Source organism: Thamnophis elegans, chromosome Z, assembly GCF_009769535.1.
Source record: "Thamnophis elegans isolate rThaEle1 chromosome Z, rThaEle1.pri, whole genome shotgun sequence".
NCBI lineage: Eukaryota > Metazoa > Chordata > Lepidosauria > Squamata > Colubridae > Thamnophis > Thamnophis elegans.
In genome coordinates, this window is record NC_045558.1 from 32,517,002 (window position 1) to 32,524,638 (window position 7,637).

The 7,637-nt window shown below is 32.6% G+C and overlaps 1 long non-coding RNA gene across 1 annotated transcript; it reads right to left on the reverse strand.

Annotated features, from left to right (window-relative positions):
• Positions 1 to 1,027: 1,027 nt before the first annotated feature.
• Positions 1,028 to 6,693, reverse strand: LOC116523037. The gene is made up of 3 exons (XR_004257024.1): positions 6,531 to 6,693; positions 2,083 to 2,176; positions 1,028 to 1,265 (listed from the first exon to the last, which is right to left on the reverse strand). It is a non-coding gene; the product is annotated as an uncharacterized LOC116523037 (long non-coding RNA).
• Positions 6,694 to 7,637: the final 944 nt, after the last annotated feature.

Consider the following 7,637-nt stretch of genomic DNA (forward strand, 5'->3'; position numbering starts at 1 on the left):
CCACTCAATTGTTTCATGTATAGATGAGACAGTCGGACATATAATATAAACCTACATGATCACAACTTATCACTTCTCTGGATATCTGAAAAAGATTTTTGTTAAGCTTAATTTTCAATTTGAAACCACCTTCCTTCCATTCATGGATGATAAACCAATCCATCTTCCTATGTATCTTCTACGTTTCTACATGTTGACAACTTTAAGAAGTGTAGACTTTGACTCCCAGCATGCTGGTTAGGAAATTCTGGGAGTCGAAGCCCATACATCTTAAAAGTTACATAGGCTAAGAACACTGTTCTACATGAGTACTTCCTTGAAAAAATTATAAAGGGCCATCTTGGCATTTAAATCCTTTTTACTTTATTGTTTATAACTTTATATATTATTTGTAATTAAAATTGCATATAGTGAAAAGTATTAAAAAGTTTAAAACATTTATAGGTTCTCAAAACAATGGCAACTTTTGCTTTATATTTATAAAATGACTCATGAGTTTAAGTAATAAATTCATGACTAACCTACTAAAGTAATCATTTGTTTTCTTTTTCAGCAGTGTAAAATATATAAATATATTTATAGTGTCTGAATATTTCTTCTGAAATGTTTAACTGAACAAGGTTAAATAAGTGTTTTTGGTTATTAATACTAGGTTATTCGTGTTCCTTTGCTTGATGTAGTCCCCACTATTATGACTGCATGGCAAAATAAGAAATGTTTGTCTCTTGTCTCAATCATAAAAACTAGCAATTTCATATATTAATTCAGCATCGTTTTGTTTGACTTCATTTCCACTAAAAGCAGCAGCTTTGTTTTGCAGCAAAAATGGGTTATAAATCAAAATATTAATAGCAAATTATATTGCACTACAACTAGAAAGTAAACATGGAAAATAAATTTACTTTCAACAATACATATATAGCTAAAGCATGATGTGGGATTAGCATCCACTTCAATTTTGTCTTCTAATATAATAGTTTGTTCTGAAAATATATTAAATACAAAATTTCAGTTCATGAAATTTGAACATTTTTTTAAAAATTTCTTTATTTATTAATAGATAACATTAATAGATAACATTAATATATCAACATTGTATGGCATTTATGATAGCTAGCATTTTACTTTTGACACTGTTAGTTATTCAAAAGTAAATTTTCTCTTAGTTCCGCGGAGATTTCTGATTTTTTAGGCCAAAAAAACCTGTAGAAGCTATTAGAAGCTATGCAGTTTCCATCTTGTAGCAATGCTTTTCCAGTTCTGCTCTGAAAAAGTAAGACATTTAGAGTATTAAATTATGAAAAATAGTTACCTGATATTTTTTATTATCAAAAAATGTATTGAAATCAGGTTAAGTTTATAAATTGGTTTAAATCAATTAAATATTTTTCGTTCTTATGAGTTACTCAATTACATTTATAATAGTTCCCCAAGCAGATATATGGCTGAATGCAAACTTGAACTTCAATATCATCTCCAGGTTGGGGGCAACATGCCTCCAAGAACCAGCTGCAAGAGAACAATGGCAGGAGGGAACTATGCCTCCATCTCCTCGAAACTTATTTGGATGGTTAATGAGAAATGAGGCTCTATCCTATTTCTTATGAACCAAAATTCCACATAGTTGATTTCATTTAAACTAAAGCACAACTTATATACCATATGTACTGTATTTTATTCTCTTAAGCTGGTAAATTATTATTTTTTATTAATCATAACTTACCGTATCATCAAATACAAATGAAGTATCTTAAACGACCATTTTCAAACTATCTTTTATGAAGTTAGCATTTATTATCCACATAAAATTAAAGTTTAGGAAATGTATTTTATCTATAACAGAAATTTTTGTAATGCTAAAAAAGAAAAGAGGGAATACTGCTTATTTTATAACACAACATCAATGTTAAAAATTATATCTAAACAAAATTAATGTTTTATCAGTAATATATTGTTCCATTATCATGTGCTGTAATAAAGCAGAAGTTGAATTTATTTTCAATGCTTTGAGATATAATTTTTGTTTTAGGGGTAATCTGTATATGTTTTCATTACTAATATAGACTGAATGTTTTAATATACCTTAACTGGTTAGAGAAATCATCTTCTACATTATCATCATCCCAATTATCTTCCCACACATGTGCATCTTCATCTTCATCTAAACCAGCCCAGTCTAAAACAAAGCAATGAACAATGTTTTAATATATAATTCATGAATTTAGACAACATTGGATATATCTCAGTAATTTATAAATCAAAATATTTCATTCCTTTTTAATTTCCAACAGGTTTAAGTTTCATGAATAACATTTTTAGGAATGGTATGTGATGCATTTTTGTTTTTCAAGTAATGTTATCAAAAACTATCAGGTTCCATCATGAACAGATGTACTTGGTACTTAGATCTGGGCCAGAGCCAAAAATCATGGTTTGTAAAAATGACTGCAGTCAAATACTACAAATTAATTATCGAAAGATCTTCTCAAAACCTGGCTCATAATTTACAGCCACCAATATTCCCAATTTGTGAGTTTGGACCACCCTTGTTTAATCAATAAGAAATGAACAAGCTGAGTGAGAATCGAATAACCCATTTAACAAGATGGGGCAAGGAAAATGAAATGAAGTAATAAAAGAATGGACACCAGATTTTGCCTAAATAAAGATCGCTTATGAGCGCCTAATTTACATTAGGCAAAACTAAGGATTTAGAGTTCTGGCAGATGGCAAGGAACAATAAGAGGTCAGTTACTCCACAGATACTGCTCCAATATCAATGGAACTGTAATAGCTGGGAATTTAATGCCTATGTAAATTGCACATCAGACCTCATCGGTTTTGCAAAATAAATGGGAGCTCAGTCTTAAATAGTATGCTTTCCTTCTAGCTGGCTTTCGTACTATCAGCATAAATATATAAATCTGAGATGCAAAATGAGAAAAGCTGATAAGTGAACAATTTTCTAGCACACATCAGATTTGGTAGTAACTGCTATTGGTTACTAAAATCAAAATAGTCTATTCAAATGTTAGCTCCACTATTCCCATGTATCACAAAGCAGAGTGATAGCGTTCCTAGTGATAGCGTTATTTGATGCAAAACAATATGAATTTGCTGAGTCAATTCACCAGATTTGCAGAGAAATCATTACAACTTTTTCCAGTGGTGCTTTTCAAAAGACAGAAGTTTAAGACATTGACGTTTTTCTTACTAAGTCATTTCATCATCAGTGAATGCACATTTGTGCAAGAAAAAACCCTATATAGTATAAATCTTTTTATATTTTGAAAAATGCACTGGTTTGGTACAGACATACTCATATATAATTCTGTTTTTCAAATTATGAAGGAAGTCTCATTAAACAGGCACTCGCTTTCCAGTGTTACTCTTCTTTTAACTTTATCACGGCTCAGATTCTTAGCACCGGTTAACCATATTTCGTACTTAAGAAAATTGATTATAAACCAGAATTAGAGATTAATTTCAAATTGTATTTAACGTCTGTAGTTTAAAAAAATATTACAATCTTAACTGAAATTAAGGACTTGATTTTTAAAAAATGTATTTAAATGAAATGCTTAATCCTCTAAACAAGGATCGGAGAGCTTCACAAAAGGGATATACCAAAGAGAATTTCCTCTAATGTCTAAGTAAAGCAGTAAGGAACATTGTAAAAGATCTCAAAGATACCCAATATTGATTATCAATTTTAAGTTACTGTTGTTTTGATAAAATCCATTACACTTTGATTCAAACATTACACTTTGTTTAATGATGTCTAAATAAAAAAAAATCAGAATTATGGTTTTATATATAATTATAATTTAATAATTAATCCCAATTGTACATCTGTGGAAATAAGAAATAAATCCCAGTAAGTTTTTCTGCATCAGGAAACACTGTAAGTAGTAGGAGCAGCCAGTATAGAAGTTAAATTTACCTCAAAAAAGCCGAATGCAGTTAATATTATTCTCCATATAATATTTAACAATCTTCTATGACATTAAAAATTTCAATTTAGTAATAAATTTTAAGGTCATTTGATTATATTTTAATAAACTGAGGGTTCTGTTCTTTTAAAGTTATCACAGTGAAGTCTAACAGGTGTATATTTGATTAACTTCTACAATTCTAGCTTTAGCTTAACTGGACTACTGAAAAGAAGTGGAAATTAAAAACATGCTAATGAATACAATGAAAATAAAATGCTTTATAGCATACAACTGTAATTGAAATATTTGTCTCAGAGTGTATTGCCTATTTAATGTATATTTGAATGCAGTTGATTAAGTCATATCTTCAGGAAAAAATGTATTTTATTGAAAAATATATTTGTAAAAAAAGGCGCCTTCAAGAAAATGGATAGTGATTTGTGGTGACACATGCTTATTACATTACAGCATATTACACACTAATTTTGTAGAAAAAAAAAACCCAAGAATTTTTCAATATGGAAAAATTTTCCTAACAACTTTGGATAACACAATGACGCATAGTGATGAAGGATTTATCAAAATATAAGACCAGGGGCATGTCAGTATGTTCTGTATAACTTTCAGCATTCTGAATATGATTTGTATAGAAATATTGTCACCCCACAGATTTTTATTCACTATTAAAACTGCTTCACAACAAATTGAACTAAATTGGTTTAAAATGAATAGAACATTCATCTTTTCAAAAATAAGATAGAAAGACTCTTATTTATGTAGCATATTCCAAAGATCCTTTTTCAATAAGCAACTGGCCCTCCTTGGTTGTTGCATTGAAAATGTTTTGCTTCTCATTCAGGAAGCTGCTTTAGTCCTGAAGTGAAAACTTTTCAAAGAAAAAAAAAACAAGGAAGTCGAGTTGCCTTTTGGAAAAGCATCATTAGGATAACCATAACCTGCATGATTAAGAATATCTTTAATTATTAATACAGCAGTATGCACTGATACACAATGTGTATAGCTCTGTGTGAGAGGGAGGGGGGAAGAGGTTTATTTTAAAATGAAATTGTTTAAACTTCTGTAATATTTAAAAAAAAGTTTTTGAAAATGACTTAAGGATGAAGTTGTTGTAGCATAACCGAATACCCATAAAAGCAGGGCAAATCAATTTCAGATTGCTGAATGCAGAATTGAGTAACAATTAATTCCTAGAATGTAAGAAACTTTAAACTATTTTAGAGTGTTTTGATTATATATTAACATAAGTTTTCACTGCAAAACTTGATTATAGCTTCCATATATCAATTGCTAATTGATTTAATTTGCATTAAAATTATTGCATCTGAAACTTATCACTTCTAATAAAGTGAAGGCTTCCTTATTACTAAATAGATAACAAACCTCAGTTTATACATAAAACAAATACTTTATACCCAATGAATACAATCAAAACCATAATATATAAGGGACACAAATCAGAGCAAAGTAAATTTATTTTAATCCAAAAGCACCTCCGCAATTAAACATTTTAATAAATTCACAGCATTAGGGTAAGACTTCTATACTTACATTGTTTTAGTTTCCTAGTATAATTTATCTTGATTGCTTATTTAGTATTCTATGACTATCACTGTGTTGTATCTTATGATTTATGATGTATTTTTATGACAATTATGATTATGATCTATCACTTATAACTTTTATGCATACTGAGAGCTTATGCACTGAAGAGAAATTTCTTGGTGTATAATCACATTTGGCCACTAAAGAATTCTATTCATGATTTTGCTGCATTAATTTACGGCAAATAGGTGTGGTTCTTAAGTTTATTCATTATTAACTTTCATGTTACTATTCAAATCGAAAGTTTTGAAACCACAAGTGTTATAAGCATGAATCACCCACTTACACTCCATCATTTAGGTCAATCAAGACATCATTTGGTGTGCAGCATAAATGGCTTGCTCAAAACATCTGCACTCGATCTAATCAATAGTTATGAGGCGTCTTCCCCTCATACCTTTTGAACCCAGTTTCCGCAAATGAACACCCATCTAATTTTTTTAGCAACCTAAAGAAAGCCACGCATACACGTGTTTCTAAAAATCGATTTTTCCAGATGGAATGAACTTATTCCCAGAATCCCCAGCCAGGTCGAAGAACTTCAAATTACGCCTCCGCTTCAGAAAGAACGCGGCTTTCTTTCGCCCCACGGAAAGTCTGACTTCTTTTCTGACAAGGGAAAAGGGGGTGCGAGGCCGAACCTCCTTGTACAATGCCTGGAGCCTCTCTAAGGATACCGCGTGGGGGGAGGGGGAAGGCTCCTCGCAGGGAACGAGGAAGGGACAGTGGAAAAGAGGCCGGCTTTGGGGGGGAGGGGTCCCGCCATCTGGAACCATGCATATCATCCAGCTGTGTCGACTGGGGATGATAGGAATTGTAGTTTCACCTTTGGAAGGCCAAGGAGTCTGGACTGGGAGGCTTTCATGTTTTTCCGCACCCAGACCAACGATTCGCAGCCGCAGACGAGCCGCTGCGAGAAACCCGCGTTGCTTCTTTCTCTCCGCCTCCCCCCGTCCCCGTTTCTTAACCTACCTTCCGCAGGAAACTCCTCGAACTCGTCGTCTTCTTCCAAAAGCCCCAAATCTACGGGTTTATTTTTCTCCGACATGTCGGTTAAATTTTGGCCTGGTCCTGCCGCTCTAGAATACTCCAAGGAGTCCCACTCTACTGCTCCACGCTGAGAATGACGGGATAGACACGCAGACAACGGGCAGCGCATGCGCCTTCGGCGCGAATAGGGCGCAGGCAGCTCGTCACTTCCCCCCTTCCCCCTCCCTTGCGCAGCCTTGAGAACTTTCTCAATTTTCTTGGAGGAGAAAAAAAAGGGAAGAAAGGAACCAGGAAGAAGGCAAATAGATCATTAAATAGATGGATGAACCATCTCTGCTTTTCTTCATTTGCAGCATAGATTCTTCTCTTTCTCTTTCTATACACTTAATAATTCTGAAATAGGTTTTGTTTAGAATTGCTCAAAAGCTTTATTCCGGGATTACTTACAATTCTTTTTAGTAACACTTTTACAGCAGAGTTACTACCAATATTTATATCGGGACATTTTGATTATTGAGTTTATAAGACGATTCCAAAAATATAGGAATGAATACATTAGAAGTTGGTATGATTAGAAGTCACACAGCAAATTTAATCTGAAATCTAAGATTTTATTGCAATCTGTTATTCTACATATATTTATATAAAGTGGGAATATATATGTATATGTGTGTGTTTTTAATTATCAGTTGAATATTCTTTAATTCTCTTAAATTCATTTTTAATTAGCTTCAAAGATAGGTGGCTACTGTATGTAGACATGTATATTTTAAATATACAAATAAAAATATGCCTCCGTTTTTATTTTATTTTTTAAAAAAGTAATATAGAAGTATTTCTGAAAGAAAACTTAGACTAAGATGAAACTTCCTTGGGAAGGCAGGGGAAGGAGAAAGGAATAGGAGAGAGGGCAAGGAGGGAGGGAGGAGAGAAACGAGTGGGGAGAGAAGTAGAGAGGAAGGGGAAGTAGAGTAGGGAAGGATGACAGAGGGAAGAAAGCAGGTAGGGAGGAGGAGGAGAGAGAAGGAGAAGAAAGTGATGCATAAGGATAAATATGGTGTATGGGCAGCAGAAGAGCCAAACAATTGT